The following is a 17,299-nucleotide window of genomic DNA, read 5'->3' as shown; positions in this document are numbered from 1 at the left end:
CTGGAGACCCAGGAGGGCTGATGGTGTAGTTCCAGCCACAGCAAGAAAGCCTGGGAACCAGGAAAGTCGACGGTGTAAGTGCCAGTCAGAAATCTGGCAGGCTTGAGACTTCAGCACATACACCAAAGATATTTCTTTAGCTGTTCCTTTTTCATGAGGATGGGTGATTTTTGCCTCCCCAAACCCTACAAGGGCAAAGTATATTTCTTACAGTTTCTGCTTTCCATTACCGCTTTCGGCCACACATTCTTACCTATCCTTTTTTCTTTCTTAGTGTTTATTTTGAGAGAGAGAGGGAGGATGGGTGGGGGAGGGTCAGAGAGAGGGAGTAGAGAGAATCCCAAGCAGGCTTCGTGCTGTCAGCACAGAGCCCGATGCAGGGCTCCATCTCACAAACCCTGGGATCATGACCTGAGCCGAAATCAAGCGTTGGATGCCTCACTGACTAAGCCACCCAGGTGTCCCCTTATCTATCCTTATATGCTGTCACCCTCTTATGCCCAACTTGAAAACTACCAAGAGGCACACGGAAGTTTGCATACATATAAAGCATAAACTGTTATTTCAGGAGTCTGTGAAATTTAGAGACGTGGCTGTGATCTTTTCTCCGGACCAGTGGGCTTATCTGAGCCCTGAAGAGAGACAGTTGTATAAGGATGTGATGCTGGATAACTGTGATTACCTTGTGTCTTTGGGTAAGGAGATCTTTCCCTGCTGGTTTAATTACCTTGTGTCTTTGGGTAAGGAGATCTTTCCCTGCTGGTTTAAAACTGCCTGTGGTGGAATCTTTCCTTCTGTGTGAATATCTCAAAGCCCCTGAGAATGCTTGACTGAATTTCAACTTGACCTCCTTCAGCAAAGGACTGGAGCCCTGTGATGCTAGGAAAGGACATTTTCATCTTGTGATGACCCAAGCTTCACATTCTCCACCATCTTCCAAACCATCACACTTGCCTTAAGAACCATGCTTCTCAGGCTACTGTGTGCCTCAGAAACAGCTGGGGAACTGTTATAAATGTAGATGGTCCTTTTTTTTTTTAATGTTTATTTTTGAGAGAGGCGGGGCAGGACTGGAGATCTGAAGCAGGCCCTGTGCCGACAGCAGACACCCCAAAGCAGGACTCAAACTCTCGACCCTCAAGATCATGAGTTGAGCTGAAGTTGGACGCATAACTGACTGAGCCACTCAGGTGCCCCTGAGTGGTACTTTTTTAAAAAAGAAAAACAATAATACTTTGGAGGTTGCTGGGAGATTTTTAGGGTGGTAAGGAGATACATTATTACTGAAAAGTGTGGGTCTAAATTCTGTAATGACCACAGCATGATCAAGGTCATTGGTTTCTCTTAGGACACTGGACTTACAAGGCGGAAGTCATATCCTCTTTGAAGCAAGGGAAAGACCTCTTGATGGTAGAGAGAGAAGTGACCGGTGCTCCGTGCCCAGGTAACTGACAAGCACCAAGCAGGTGGAAACTGTTCTAGCTTATATCCCAACTAGTTGGTCAGAGTAACCTGGACCCTTGAAGTGACAAGAAGAGCTCCCCACAGGCTTCCAAAGAACTCTTATTTTTCCCCTGCATGTTTCTTACTCTCCCTGGACTCCTTTTATTATACCCCTAGTCTCAGGACATTAAATGGCATGCTGGTAAAATCCTGAGGCTAAAATTACCATGTGAAGAGCTAGAAGTATGAATAGCTGAACTGGTCAAATAACTGATCAGTAATTAGAATGAATGAATGCCTTAGCTCAGAAAAGTGTCCTGAAAAGCCTTTTTTTTCCCCCCAAGAAAGCGTTCTGGAGAGGGATTTTTTTTTTATCTCTAGATTAAGCTAATAGGTTAATCAGATGAACCATCCCCAGAAAAACAATCCAATTCGCCATCTAATGGACAGCAAGGACACCCCCATCACCAACAGAAAGTAGAAACTGCCGGAATGCAAGTTCACTAGAGATTTAAGAGAAATGTGTTTAAGTTTCAGGGCACAATACAGAAGGCAGACTCCTGAAAGTCCAGGGATAGAAAGTTAAAAGCTGGAACAGATGATGATCTGGCTTGGCACATTATTAGATCCAAAGAGTGGAATAAAATCCCAAAATGCATATAAGCTGTAATAGACATTTTGGGAAGAGAGTGTGGAACCCAGGAAGAAATTCAAAGCTTTTGTAAGACTGTTCACAAGAATTCCAAGTAACACTGGGCCTTCTTAATCTTTTTTTTTTTTAATTTTTTTAACGTTTATTTATTTTTGAGACAGAGAGAGACAGAGCATGAATGGGGGAGGGTCAGAGAGAGGGAGACACAGAATCGGAAACAGGCTCCAGGCTCCGAGCTGTCAGCACAGAGCCCGATGCGGGGCTCGAACTCACGAACCATGAGATCATGACCCGAGCTGAAGTCAGACGCTCAACTGACTGAGCCACCCAGGTGCCCCCTTCTTATTCTTTAGAAACTTCCTGACCTGGCCCAAACGCCTTTCTCACACCAAGCTCGTTCATCTATTCAGAGGGGTCCTCTCTGGACTTTCTCATTATTCCATTAGTGTTTTGCCTTTCTTCCTTACTTTCTCATTCTTTGTGTGCTGCTGCATACTTTTCTATCAAGTTGTAGTCACTTTTAGATTTCCTACAGTATTTTTTCCTCCTCTCTTCAGACTTGTGGTTTTAGAAAACAAACCTGTTTGCTTTCACCACTTACACACACACCAATTTGAGTATTACAGTTTAGACAGTATGGCTGGCAATGAGGTGGTGGGCAGACTGGCAATCATGTAAGGAGAATTCAGTCAGATTCTTCAGTTGATAGCTAATGATCACTGTCTCTCTATTTGAGAATCCCCCATGATTTTATAATCCCTTCCTCTGTAGTCCAGTCTGGTTCTCTCTACCCACAGCCAGTCTGATGTATTTCCTATGTTACCTATGCACATATCAGATATAAAATACTGTTTCATATATGAGTGCATTTTAATTTGCATGACGCGTTGTGAAAAGTGTCCTCTCTTATCTTTCCATTTCTATTTCTGAGATCTTTACATGTCGTATGTGTGTGCATGTAGTGTGTGTACCTCTATATACCTACATATATGCCTTATTTTGTAGTGCAATATACTGTTTAAAAAAATTTTTTTTAATGTTTATTTACTTTTGAGAGACACAGCATGAGCGGGAGGAGGGACAGAGACAGGGAGACAGAGAATCCCAAACAGGCTCCAGGCTCTGAGCTGTCAGCACAGAGCCCGACGCGGGGCTTGAACTAACGAGCCATGAGATCGTGACCTGAGCCGAAGTCACTTAACCAACTGAGCCACCCAGGTGCCCCTGGTGTTATTACCTTATGGGTATCGAGTCACCCAGGTACCCCTTCCCTTACTCCCCTTCTTATGGCTGTAGAATCTGTAGTTAGGTCACTACTTTCATTCCTGATGTTGGTAATTTGTGTCTTCCTTTTTTCCCTGATTGGTCTGGCTAGGTTTATCACTTTTCTGGATTATCTTTTTGTTCCACTGTTTTTGTCTGTATTGGTTTCTTATTTTCTAGGTCACTGATTTCTTCTTTTTTATTTCCTTTTTTTTCTGCTTACTTTGGTTTAATTTGCTCTTATAAAAAAATTTTAAAGTGGAAGCTGAAGTCCTTGATTTGAGACCTTTCTTCTTCCTAATATAGACACTTAGTGCTATGAATTTTACCCAAATACTGCTTTAGTAGCATCTCACAAATTCTTACATATTGTGTCTTCATTTTCCTTCAGTTAAAATACTTGTTCTCTTTTCATTTCTTGTTTACATAATTAGAAGTATATTAGTTTGAAAATATTGAGGGATTTTGCAGGGATTTTTCTGCTAAATTTTAAATTCTGTTAGAGTGAGAGAGCCTACCTTGCATTACTTGAATCCTCCTGAGTTAAGACTTGTTTTATGGCCAGAATGTGGTCCAATCTGGGAAATGTTTCCTTGTACGCTTGAGAAGTGTATTCTGTGGTTGATGTTCCATAAACAGCAATTAGATCTAGTTGCTTGATAGTGCTGTTCAAACCTATCATATATTTGCTGATATTCTGCTTACTTCTTTAATCAATTACTGAGAAAAGGGTATTGAGATCTCTAGAATTGTGAGGTCTATTTCTCTGTCATGTATTTTGAAGCTCTGTGGTGCATGAACTTCAAGGTTGCTATGCTACTGATCACTTTATTATTACGGAATATTTTCATTCCTGGAAATATTTATTGCTTGGAGATTTGCTTTGTCTACTATTAGTATAACTAGCCACTCAAGCTTTCTTTTGACTGGTAACAGGGTGGACATATTTTCCATCCTTTTCCTTTTAACCTAATTGTGTCTTTAAATACTTAGTGAGTTTCTTTACAGAATACATAATTTGGCGTTTTTTATTCAATCTTGATAATGTCTACCTTCTTAATTGGAATATTTATACCAGTAGTTCTCAGTGTGTGTGTGTGTGTGTGTGTGTGTGTGTGTGTGTGTGTGTGTGTAGGGGATTTTGTCCCCTTAGGATATCTGCCAGTGTCTGGGGACCTTTTTGGTGGTCACAGCTGGGGATGGGAGTGTGCTGCTGGCATTTAGGGGGCAGAGGCCAGAAATGCTATTAAATATCCTATGTGCACAAGGCAGTCTGTACGACAAAGAATCATCTGGTACAAATTGTCAATAATGCCCTGACTGAGAAACCTAGTTTATTACCATTTACATTTAATATGATTATTGATATGGTTAGGTTTGAACACATCTTGTTATTGATTTGTCACATCTGTTCTTTATTCCCCTTTGTCTCTTTATGGCCCTCTTTTGAGTCGACTATCTTTTTAGAATTCTACTTTATCTTCTTTGTTGGCTTATTAGCTATAACTCTTTATGTTCGTGATTGCATTAAGGTTTGGGATATATCATCTTTCATATACCAGTTCTTCCATTTCTCTCCACCTGGCCTTTATGCTGTTGCCACACATTTACTTTTCCATCTGTTACAAGCCCCACAACACACTGTTGTTTGTGTTGAATCAGCCAATACTTTTTTTTTTATGTTTGTTTATTTTAGAGAGAGAAAGAGAGAGAGCAAGCAGGGGAGGGGCAGAGAGAGACACACACACACACACAGAATTCAAAGCAGGCCCCAGGCTCCAAGCTGTCGGCACAGACCCAACCCAGGGCTTGAACTCACAAACCAGGAGATCATGCCCTGAGCCGAAGCCGGATGCTTAACTGACTGAGACACCCAGTGCCCCAATACTCTTTTAAAGAGCCTTAGGTAATTTTTAAAACCTTACATATTTACCATGTAGTTACAATTTTTGATATTCTTTGTTCCTTTGTATAGAGCCAAATTTCCACCTGGTAGCCTTTTTCTTTTGCCTTAAAATTTTTAAAAATTTAAATCTTTTACATTTGCTTGTAGTATAGTTCTGCTGGAAATCTTTCAACTTCTGTATTTCTGAATTTTTTTTTTTTTGCCCTTTTTTTTTTCTTATGTTTAATTTTGAGAGGAAGAGACAGAGAGCGAGAAAGGTAGGGGCAGAGAGAGAGAGAGAGAGAGAGAGAGACAGAATCCAAAGCAGGTTTCAGGCGCTCAGCTGTCAGCACAGAGCCCATTGTGGGGCTCCAACCCATGGACTGCAAGATCATGATCTGAGCCGAAGTCAGATGCTTAACCAACTCAGCCACCCAGACACCCTGGCCTTCATTTTTGAAAGTTTTTTGCTGGGCGCAAGAATTCGGCTTGGTAGGGTGTTTTTTGTTTGTTTTCAGGATACTAAAATTTTTGCTCTACTCCCTTTTTTGTTATTGTTTCGCCTGTAGTGTTTCCAGTGGGAAATCTGATGTCCTTCATCATCCTGATCTTTGTTCAATGTGCAGAATGTATTTTTTATTCTTTTTTCAAAAAAGTTTTCTCTTTATTGCTGATCTTGAACAATCTGATCATCATGTGCCTTGGTGTCTCTCCACGTTTCTCAAGTTTGGATTTGTGGGGCTCCTTGAATGTGTGGGTTTATAGTTTTCATTGTGTTGGGAAAGTTTTTGGTCTATTCCCTCAAATATTTTTTTTTCTGGTCCTTCCTTCTTTCTCCTCTCTTCCAGCTGCCCATGTACTCAGCCATGTGAAGTTGGTAAATCCTCTCCCCTTTTTTTTCCTTTTCTTTCCTCTCGAGGACTTCTATTAATGGATGGTGATCCTTCTCTTTTAGTCCTTCTATTCCAGCTTCTGAGTTCTTCAGCCCTTTTCCTCAAGTTCTCCAATCAGGATCTCCATGTTCCTGCTTTGTCTTTGCATAATTTTGCTATAAATGTGAACTATTAAGTTTATTTAAACCTTATACCTTCAAACCAGTTATTTCTACCTTGTTCTTTTTAATTCTCACCTGATCCTGTCTTACGTTATAATGACCTTTATCTTTTAGAAAATATTACTCCTGTCTGTTTTAAACTATTCCTCGGTACCCATCCATTTTCACTTCAGTACCTCTCAAGATCTAGAATGAGGAAGATCACAGAAACCCATGCTAGCTCACCATCTTGGCACTGTAAAATTTTTTATATTGATTAATCTATATAAAACTTTCTGTGTTCTGCAGAAATGCTCAAAATGATTTTTTTCCCTAGCAATTAACCAATTTTAATTTAGGTTTCTTTAATCACAAAAGCTAGAACTTCTAGCCCCACACTCTGACAAAAAAGTTAAGTTTAACAGTGGGTCATCAAGATACTAGAAAATGATGTGCTTGTGCATCATAAAGCTTGAGTGTAGTGTGTGTATCAGAATTTGGGACTCCCTCTCATTTTGAAGAATCTACGCCTAGAATTCATTTCAAAAAAATTTTACAAGGATGGATATATAAGATATGCTTGGTGTTCTTTGAAGTAACAAAAATACAACTCAACCACCCAAGTAGAGCACTGGCCCAATCAATATTGACTCTGCCCTACAGTAAAATATATAAAATCTACATCATACACCAGTAAAATTAAGAAGCCAGGTTTATATCTATTCATATAAATACCCCCAATTTTATCGTTTAATGGAAAATATTTAAAGTATAATCACTTTTACAAATTGCTGTATCTATATGGCAGAGCTATTTTAAAGAATCTTAATGAAAATTAACCTTTACTCCCCGCTAGAATTTCATGTGATTCTTTTTAGATTCTTTAAGCTTTGGTGATTTGGTATTTAAAATTTTAACTACTTGCCTTTTTTTTTTTTTTTTTTTTTTTTTTACACGGTCACCAATGTAGGTATTTCAAGTTTACAGAAATCTTTCACGGGCCACCTGTTGGTCGTTTAAATTATTCTTCTACTTGGAGAATGGGTCTCTCCTTCCTCCCACCTCTCTGAAGTCCCCAGTCACTGAGCCGTTCCCTCCCCGTACCCCACTTACTAATGATCTTGATGTTTGTGGCAGTGCCTGAATTTAATTCGGCTTCCCTCCTATTGTTCTCCTGACAGCATGTCAGCCAGCACTGGCCAGTTATCATGCCCTTAGTGAATCTGTGACTAGCATCAGACCGAGCTGTCACCATGCGAAATATCAAAAGTTCTGTACTTTTGTCCAGCCTTATGACTGTGAGGGCTGCGGCATGGCGTTCAGCCACCTCTCCCATCTTACTGGACATCAGAGAATTCACACGGTACAGAAAGCCCACAAACCGGGCCAAAACGCAAAGGCCTTCAGACATCCCTCATCCTTCACAACGCTTCAAAGACTCTCTATTCTGGATAAGCACTTGGAGTGTAACCAGTGCGGAAAAACCTTTAACAGGACTTCCAAGTTTATTCAGCACCAGGATGCGCACAGCAGTCTGAAGCCCTACAAGTGTGGTGTGTGTCAAAAGGCCTTCAGGTTTCTCTCCTCCTTTAACGTTCACCACAGGCTTCACGTCGGCAAGAGACCAAACCTGATCCTCCACCAAAAACCTCATTCTCAAAAGAAACTCTTTGCCTGCAAGTCTTGTGGAAGGGCCTTTGACAGTTTCGCAGAGAAAATGCAGCACCAAAAAATTCACGTGAGAAAGCAATGCTACACGTGTAGCTATTGCAAAAAGGACTTCAGCCCATACTCACAGTTTGTCCTCCATCAGAGAGTTCATACCGGAGAGAGACCCTACAAATGTAATGACTGTGACAAGTCCTACAAGAGCAGCTCCAATCTTAAAAAACATCAGAAAATTCACACTGGAGAGAAGTCCTTTTCATGTGACAACTGTGAAAAGGCCTTTACGCAGCTCATCGATCTGCAGCGTCATCAACACGTTCACACTGGAGAGAAACAGTACATCTGTAGCAGTTGTAAAAAGACCTTTGTCCGTTTCTCAGACCTAACTCAACATCAAAGAAGTCATACTGGAGAGAGGCCATACAAGTGTAATGTTTGTGACAAAACCTTTAAGTATCAGTCAAGCGTCATTAAACATCAGAAAACTCATTCTGAAGAGCGGCCCTTTACGTGTCCTGAATGCCCAAAGACCTTTCGCTTCTGCTCAGATTTTAACCGGCATAAAAACATTCATACCAAAGAAAAACTCTATAAATGTAGTGAATGTCAAAAGGTCTTTAACAATAACTCAAATCTTAACAAACACATGAAAATCCATACTGGAGAGAAACCTTTTGTATGTAACCAATGTGGAAAAGCTTTTAGCTTAAACTCCAAACTTACTCGACATCAGAAAACTCATGATAAAAAGAAACCCTGAACAGCTGTAAGAGGCAGAGAGGCCTTTCGAAAGCACTTACGCTTGGGTTCAATTCCCAATTCTAGCAAAAGAGGTCAATGTGGAAAAAGGTTTTTGCTCAAAGCCTTTTGTGTAAAACATGAGAGAAACAGAAATATGTGTATGTTGAAGAGACGGAGATGGGATTAGAAATGTACTCTATATATTGCATTGACTGGATTTTTTTTTTTTTTTTGAGCAAAAATGGCTGCACATGTTCACCAGAAACAGGAAATTGTAGAAGGCTGCTCCTATCATGAAAAGTAGGCTAGGAGGTGGCTAGAAGGGTGAAGCGAAAAGAATGGTGGTTTTGTTGCTTGTTCATAATCTATTTTCACTGGATGAATAAAAAGCCTATTTTTAATGGAGCCAGCTCTCTAAAGATGTAAACTTTTGTAGGGAGATGATCCAACCTGAATCTAAGCATAAATAAGGGGGCAGGGGAGGGGAAAGCCTTCCTTTGGAATTAGAACTATCAAAAAAGAAGAAACTTTGCCAATGGACCATGAAAAAGGAAAAGCTGATCGTGATTTAAATTTGTTTTTTTAGTGTTGATTCATTTTTGGGAGACTGAGAGATCATGACCAGGGGAGGGGCAGAGAGAGAGGGAGACCCAGAATTCAAAGTAGGCTCCAGGCTCTGAGTTGTCAGCACAGAGCCCAAAACGGGGCTTGAACTCACGGACTGTGAGATCATGATCTGAGCTGAAGTCGGATGCTTAACAGACTGAGCCACCCGGGCACCCAAGCTGATCATGATTTGAAGGCTAAAAAGCTAAGAGTGGACATAAGAAATCTAAAGGTTGTTGGTTGGGGGTGTAATGGCTTCTCCCTCTAGTCAAAGCAGATATAACTCTGGAACATCCAGCCTCCCTGAGTAGTTACACACTGCTTCGATGTATCTAGAGAACCAAAAGAGATGGACGAATGGCAACAATTCTAGTTAGATTCAGGACACAGAGTATCTATTACTTGCCCTGTAATTTGAAGTAAATTGATTTCCTGTATGCTTTAATGAATAAATACTAAGTCTTCTAGTTATGTGCTAACACGGGTGTATGATGCTAAATCCATTCGGGCCTTGGGTCAGAAATCTAATTATACTTCCCTGAATCGGTTCCCATCATTACTGGTAGCAACTTCTCGCTGTTCAGCCAGGTGGGACAGGTGTGGCCTAACAAGTCTGTTTAGCGACTGGCCTCGATCCACAGAAAGTGACGGGAAGACCGCATCCTGTTTCTTCTTTGTTATTCCCATGTCTTTCTGCTTTCCTAGATGTTACAGTGGCTGGCACAGAGCCAAATTGTGTAATCCCCAGACGTGGCCCCCTCCTCGTCTTATTCCTTATGTGTTTATCTCTAAGAAAACTGTGTGTGTATGCATATATATATATATATGTGTGTGTATATGTGTGTGTATATATATATGCACACACACACGTGTGTATATGTATGTGTGATATATATATATGGCTTACCTTTATAAATAAGACCCCTTATAGTTTTATAGATTAAGTTATATATAAGCTGAAGATACAACTGAAATAAGATTTTTTTGTTTTTTTGCTCTTACAACTGAAATAAGTTTTTTAAATGAGTACAGAATCAGGGCACCTGGGTGGTTCAGTCCGTTAAGTGTCCAACTCTTGACTTTTGGCTCAGGGCGTGATCTTACGGTTGTGCCATTGAGCCCCGTGTCAGGCTCCACGCCCAGTGTGGTCCTATGACCCACTTCCAGAGTTTGATGAGTTTATTAGAGCAGCTCACAAAACCCAGGAAAAGTGTCCTTGCTGTTCACCAGTAGATTATTGCGTTTCTCGCTCTCCTCCCTCTGCCCCTCCCCTGCTCACTTGTTTTCTCCCTCTCTTAAAAAAAAAAAAAAATCATCCACACTTATCAATACAACTATAGAAATAGAAATGGTTATTGGGATAAAGAGAAAAAAATTTGTGCAGTGGACTCCTTACTCCTAAACTTGGTTCTCAAAATTCTAGGTTAGAGTTAAAATTAAACGAACTATTTCACATGCTTCAAATCCATTAACCTTTCCAACATGGCTCCTATCAGGATCAAACTGCTAATTCTAAAGTCTATAAGAAAAGAAAGAAGCTTAATAGAACAGAACATCTTCTGAAAAGTCTTGTCCTCCAAATTTGCCATCACTAAGCTCAACAGAAATTTCGATCTCAACAAAAATTCTCCTATACTTTTTTTAGATCTGCCATGTCTCCTGGGGCCTATCACTAATTAGAAGCCATAATTCCTCACTTACAAGAAAAAGAAAGTCCTCATGCAAAAGTTAGGCTATTTGAGACATTATAAAATTTCAGCACAAATTTTTGTTTTCTGCTTATTTCCAATTGAATTTTAATATTAAAATCACATAAGATGTTTACATTGTTTAACTGGAGTTGTTGGTGTGCTAAATAATGGAGAGCAAAGTTATAAATGCTTATTTATTTTTTTGAAGTTTATCTATTTTGAGAGCGAGAGAAAGCGCAAGTGGGGAGGGGCAGAGAGGGGAGAGCCAGAATCCCAAGCAGGTTCCACACTGGCAGCGCAGAGCCTGAGGCAGGGCTCGAACTCACAAACTGTGAGATCATGACCTGAGCTGAAGTCAGACGCTTAGCCAACTGAGCCATCCAGGTGTCCCTAAAGGCTTCTATTTAAACTTGAAAAGTCATCTGAATACTAACCTAGTGTATACAACTAAATTTTTTTTTGCTTTTAATCACGAAATTCTTATTTACTTTGTTTTCGTTGTCACACATCTGAAGATATAATCTAACAGGATGTTTGTGGGTTGAGCTGAAGTCTTAACCTCCATGTGCAGAGACACTCTGACCTCCTGTGTTTCTCCTTTACTCTCACGCAACGACCACACTAGCTGTGTATGTGTGTGTGTGTGGGGGGGGGGGTTCCCACACCAAGCAATTCTGTGACCTGGGCCAGGTATCCTGCAGTGTAACTCAATTCCGATCCTATGTACTTGGAGACAGTGTCACATCCCACAGGTTAAGGGTTCAGTCCCACAAGACTGCCCACGCCAATCATGAGACCAGGTTGTCATCTGTGTTGACCCTTCAGCTACAACTCAGAAGGTCTATGATCCCCTTCTCGAGTTTGATGAATTTGTTAGAGCAGCTCACAAAACCCAGGGAAAGCGTCCTTGCTGTTCACCAGTTTATTATAAAAAGAGATAAAGGGTAAGGACGAACATCTTACCGGAAGAGATGTGTGGGACCTAGTATGCGAAGGGGCACAGGGCTTCCATGTCGGTCCTGGGGCCGCCACTCTCCCAGCATCGCCATGCTTTCAGTAACCTGGAAGGTCTCCGAAGCCCGTGCTATTGGCATTTTTGTTACAGAGGCTTCATCATGTAGGCATGATGGATCGTGAACTCCATGTTTAGCCCCTCTCCCCTCTCTGGAGAATGGGGGTGGGCTGAAAATTTCAAGCTTCTAATCGTGGCTTGGTCCTTCTGGTGACTGCCTCCCATCCAGGAGCCCAGCAAGAGTCACCCCATTACAAGAAAAGACACCACAGTCAGCGATGAAACTCTAAGGGGTTTAGGAGCTCTGTGCCAGGAACCAGGAGCAGAAATCAATATATGTATTTTCTATTATCGCACACCCTGCTACCTGCAAATGTGACCTTATTTAGAAATAGGACCTTTGCAGATAAAATCAAGATGAGGTCAAAATCCAATCGATGAGGTCCTTAGGAGAGTCAACACAAAATAACTGCTGTTGGATGAACGTTTTCCCTGTATTAAAGATTGAGTTATCGGGGCACCTGGGTGGCTCAGTTGGTCGAGTGTCCAAGTCTTGATCTTGGCTCAGGTCATCTCCTGGTTCGTGGGATCGAGTCACCAGTCAGGCTCTGCACTGACAGTGCAGAGCCTGCTGGGGATTCTCTCTTCCTCTCTGCCCCTCCCCCACACATTCTCTTTCTCTCCCAAAATAAACTTAAAATTTTTTAAATATTAAAAAATAATAAAGATCACATTATCTCTGAAGACAATTCAACTTTCGTAGAATGCAAAGTGGGAGTAAGTGCACAGCATACTATAATCAGCTGTACACATAAGCAATGTTGGATATTTGCATGAAATCACTGGCTCGTAGATGATTTTTAGGGAGGGGTCTAAAATAATTTAGAAATTACCAAACTAGATTATATTATAATCTATATTATCGACTGTCAGAGGCCACAGATTCAATAAAGCATGGACTGGAAAACACCCACTGGGTGTGAAAATATTTAGGTTACTGCCAACTTTGACCAGATCCATGGGAGGGGTGGGAACAGATACAAGACTACACGAAGTGAGTTGAAATGACACCGTCAAGTGAGGACGTTTTATCCACAGAACAGAACACTGCATTGTTCCCTCTAAGCCTGTTTCAAAGATAAAGCTGAAAGAAATAGTTACAGGGCACTATTTGGGGAGCATGCAATCCATTATTCTAGTTTTTATCCCTGGATAAAAACTAGATCACAGGGAATCATCTGCATGGTGTCTATTCAGATGACAATGAATCGGTCCCCTCTAATAACGGAGAACGAAAGTCACAGAAAACCCATTGCCTTGGCAAGACTGGCCTCTATGTCAGTTATTCAGAGACCATCTAAGAAAATGACAAGAAAGCCATTCAAATAGCCAGTGTAAAACCTAGTTCATATTGTCTGGGCCTTTCTGGTACAACTTGAGTAAGTCCATAGGAACATATGATTTCTGTATATTTATGCCAGCCTTTCCGGTGGTGATCTGATACTTTTCTCTGATGCTTTATTTTACACGTTTCTACTATTTCATCTGCATGTACAAATTACTATCAGCCTCCTCGAAATCCACTGTAAAATGTGGGAAGTAAAGCCCTAAACAACTTACCTGGGATTTGTTCATTTTCGGATGCTCTTGAGAAAGGGCCAAGAGTGGTGATACCAGAGCTGGGTAAGGAAGAATGAGGAATGGAATCATGAGGTCTGGGTAACTCAGCGGCTTAGGATTACTTATCAAGAGAGTGGTCCTTTGACCAATCTGGCGACTGATTATCCACTTGTCCATTTACTTAAAAAAAAATTTTTTTTACTGTTTATTTATTTTTGAGAGAGAAAGACAGAGTGTGAGCGGGTGAGGGAGAGGGAGACACAGAATTCGAAGCAGGCTCCAGGCTCTGAGCTGTCAGCACAGACATGGACGCGGGGCTCAAACTCACAAACCGGGAGATAAGACCTGAGCTGAAGTCAGTTATTTAACCGACGGAGCCACCCAAACGCCCCTCCACTTGCCTGTTTATAATTCTGAAATGATCCCAGAGAACTTTTCTTACTGAGTGAATATAAACCGTTGTTTTTTATGGAATTACCATCAATTTAAGCCTTTGAAACAATCAAAAAGAACCTGTGTGCAATAACTGGAACAATAAAATTTAGGATATACAAAGTTTGGAACACTTTTCCAGCATTAAAAATACTAGGATTACAATACTTCTTGGCACAGGAAATGTTGAAATGATGTCATTTACCTATTTTCCTACTAATATTTTTTAGCCGCTCGAGGGCGGAGAATCCAGAAGCTCAGAAAGGAGAGCAAGTGTTTTCAGATGTTTGCCTTTTTGTCTGGCCTCTCTTAGATGAAGTTTCACAAGAGGAGGTTTTGCTGAGAAACTTGCTTTAACCTAAATGTGGGAGACGATAGAGCCCTGACCTGGAAATCGAGACTTGGATTCAGTTCTTGGCTGTTACCAGCAAACTGTGTAACTGGATATTTACTTTCTGAGTTCTACTTATAAGATAAGGCAGAGTGGGGTGCCTGGGTGGCTCAGTCATTTGAGCATCTGGCTCTTGATTTCGGCTCGGGTCAGGATCTCACGGTTTCGTCAGTTCAAGCCCCACATGGGCTCTGCGCTGGTGGCGTGGAGCCTGCTTGGGATTCTCCCCATTTCTCTGCCCCTGCCCCACCTGCATTCTCTGTATCTCTCAAAGTAAATAAATAAATAAGCTTAAAAAAAATAAGGCAAAGTTACAGAGTTTTAGAAACCTTCTCTTTACCTCCACTGCGATTCTATAAGGGGGCCATTCAATGAACCCCAAGTGTGGTGGTAAATATGGTTTGAGCAGCTCAGAATAAACAGAGTGGAGGGTACAGGGAATGACACATATGTGCTTGGGAAGTGATGAGAAACCATTTCCTTGGCTATAGCTGGTCCCTATTCCTTCCTCTTCCTCAACCCAGAGCCCCCAAATCCTTCAGGAAAGTGTCGTTTCGTATCAGATTCTCATCCTGCCCATTCCCTTCAATTGCAGCTCACATCGTTCTTTTGAAAGTTGAACTAAAGTTTTGCTGAGCTACAATTACGGTGTTATCGCCCAGACTTTGCTCACACCAGAGGGGAAAATTCTGGCCAGTAACTTGAGCACGTTCCTTTCCAGGATTCTTCTGCCTCCACACTGAAATTGTAGGGAGAGGTTTCAGTTCAGGAATATGTTCTTCCCATCGTGATTTCTGTTCCCGAGGCCTGCTGCTTCCTACTTCACTGGACTGGTTTTGTGTCAGCCTGGGCCTTGGAGCCACATTTCCAGCAGCTGGAACTTACACTTGGGAGTCCCAAGGGTCAAGTGCCTGGTGCGCTGGACCTGTGCCCATTTTACAGGTGAGGAAACAGGATTGGTCTAAATAACACGCCCTGGGATGCGATGCTGTTTTGTGACAGGACCTGACCTGAACCCAAACATCAGGCTCTTAAAATCTTATGCAATGCTGCCAACATCTCCGCCCGCACCCTCTAGTCCCTCCTCACTGAACACTCGTCCAGTCAATTCTGCACCCTGGCCATTCCCTTCAACCGTAGCTCGCATCTTTATCCCAACAGATCGTTAGTGTAAAACAACTAACCGAACAATAACAGTATTTATTTCTCATAATGATTATGTGTTCCCTTCCCTGCTGCCCTCTAGCCCGACAGCCTGCAAAGCCAAGGGCATCAGAGAAACTTCTGGAATCAGGCTTTAGTCACTTGGATGCACAAACCTTCCACCCTCACAGAGCACCTTCTTCAGGCAAAGAAGGGCTGCAGGGAGCGCCCACCCTGAGGCCTGGGGTCAGGGGCTCAGCCAGGCTCTCGCCGCCCGTCTCCTGGACCACTGGAAACCCGCTTCGGGGCCTCCCTGCCGAGCGAGGCGGGGGAGGGCGCGTCCCCCCTCGTCGGACCGAGGTCAGCCCCGCCCCTCCTTCTCTGCGACCCCCGAGGGTCCGGAGGCCCCCGCCAGCCCTTCCCGCAGCTCCCCGGTGCACCTGCTTCGCTTCCACTTCGCGTCACGTACAGCGAACAGCGGAACCCGAGCAGCTCGGAGCCGGCACGACCCGCCCCCGGAAGGACCTGAAGAACCGGAAGGAGGGCCCAGGTAGAGCACCAGGATCTGTACATGCGCAGAAGAAGCCTCCGGGCGGTCCTTCCCAGGCTTACCTAAGGGGCGATTGTCGGCTTCCGAACTACAGTCCCCATAAGGCACCGCGGCCCCGCCCCGCGCGCGCCCTACCCCCCGCCCCAAGCTGAAGGATTTCTCCAGGAAGGTCGACTTTGATTACCGGGCTTGGCTGATCGCTTATTAACTATTAATACAAGGAGAAAAGTTGCTTATTAACTTCGTCGAAGACTATAGCTGAGAAGCGAAGATTACAGCCTCGGAAATGTCCACCCAAACGTGAATGATTCCAAAATCTTTATCTTCCTCCTAAACTTTTCTTCTTCTTTAAGCCGTTTATCTTATACTTTCTACTGTTTTTCCCACTGAGCATCAGAAAAAACACACGGGAATGACCCTACGAACATTCTAAATGTGATAAATTCTTCTTTATAGGGGAGCAATCAAAAGAATGTAGCCATACAGTGAAGCCTTCACCTACTTTGGTGGAGCCATACAAATATTTTGAATGTGTGAAAGCGTGGTAGAATTCAAACATCTATCCAGGAATTCACGCTGAAAGAAAATCTATGGGAGTGTAGCAATAATACTAATAAAAAGTATGGTATACTCTTAAATACGACAATAGGCAAACAAATATAAAAAGCATAATTTTATCTTTTACATATACACTTTTGGATAAAGATATGCACATTTAAGTAGGTATTAACTTAGATAACATTTAGAAAGATATGCTCCCAAATTAACAATGGTAATCCACAGGAGATGAGATTATTTAGGAGGAAGAGGGACTTTCCCTTGTGCATCTGCGTAATTTTTCTATGCAGAAGTAAAATGGATGATATTTCCATTCTATGTATGAAAGATACACAAAATCAAAGAGAAATATCAAGGTATTCTTGGCCTATTAATTTGAATTTCAAATGTGTATCTCTGTGTAAAGAGAGAAAATAGAATAAACACACACACAAACTCTCATGGAAATAAGTACCGGAAATGAAAATATTAAATGTTCATCACTTATAGGTACGGGTTTATAGGGAATTGTTTAAATTCTTATTTATTTAATGTGTATTTATTTTTGAGAGAGCGAGAGAGCAGGGGAAGGGTGGGGGGGGGGGGGACACAGGATCTGAGCTGTCAGCACA

General features: G+C 42.0%; 1 long non-coding RNA gene across 2 annotated transcripts; it reads right to left on the bottom strand.

Annotated features, from left to right (window-relative positions):
• Nucleotides 1-213: 213 nt before the first annotated feature.
• On the bottom strand, nt 214-16,125 carry LOC128311103 (uncharacterized). 2 transcript variants are annotated; one of them, XR_008289075.1, is made up of 3 exons: nt 10,155-16,124; nt 728-10,088; nt 214-682 (listed from the first exon to the last, which is right to left on the bottom strand). It is a non-coding gene; the product is annotated as an uncharacterized LOC128311103 (long non-coding RNA). The 2 variants fall into 2 exon arrangements; XR_008289074.1 differs by having other exon boundaries at nt 728-16,125.
• Nucleotides 16,126-17,299: the final 1,174 nt, after the last annotated feature.

The sequence above is a fragment of the Acinonyx jubatus genome, chromosome A3 (assembly GCF_027475565.1).
Source record: "Acinonyx jubatus isolate Ajub_Pintada_27869175 chromosome A3, VMU_Ajub_asm_v1.0, whole genome shotgun sequence".
Classification (NCBI taxonomy): Eukaryota; Metazoa; Chordata; class Mammalia; order Carnivora; family Felidae; genus Acinonyx; species Acinonyx jubatus.
This window is presented reverse-complemented; position numbering and strand designations above follow the sequence as displayed.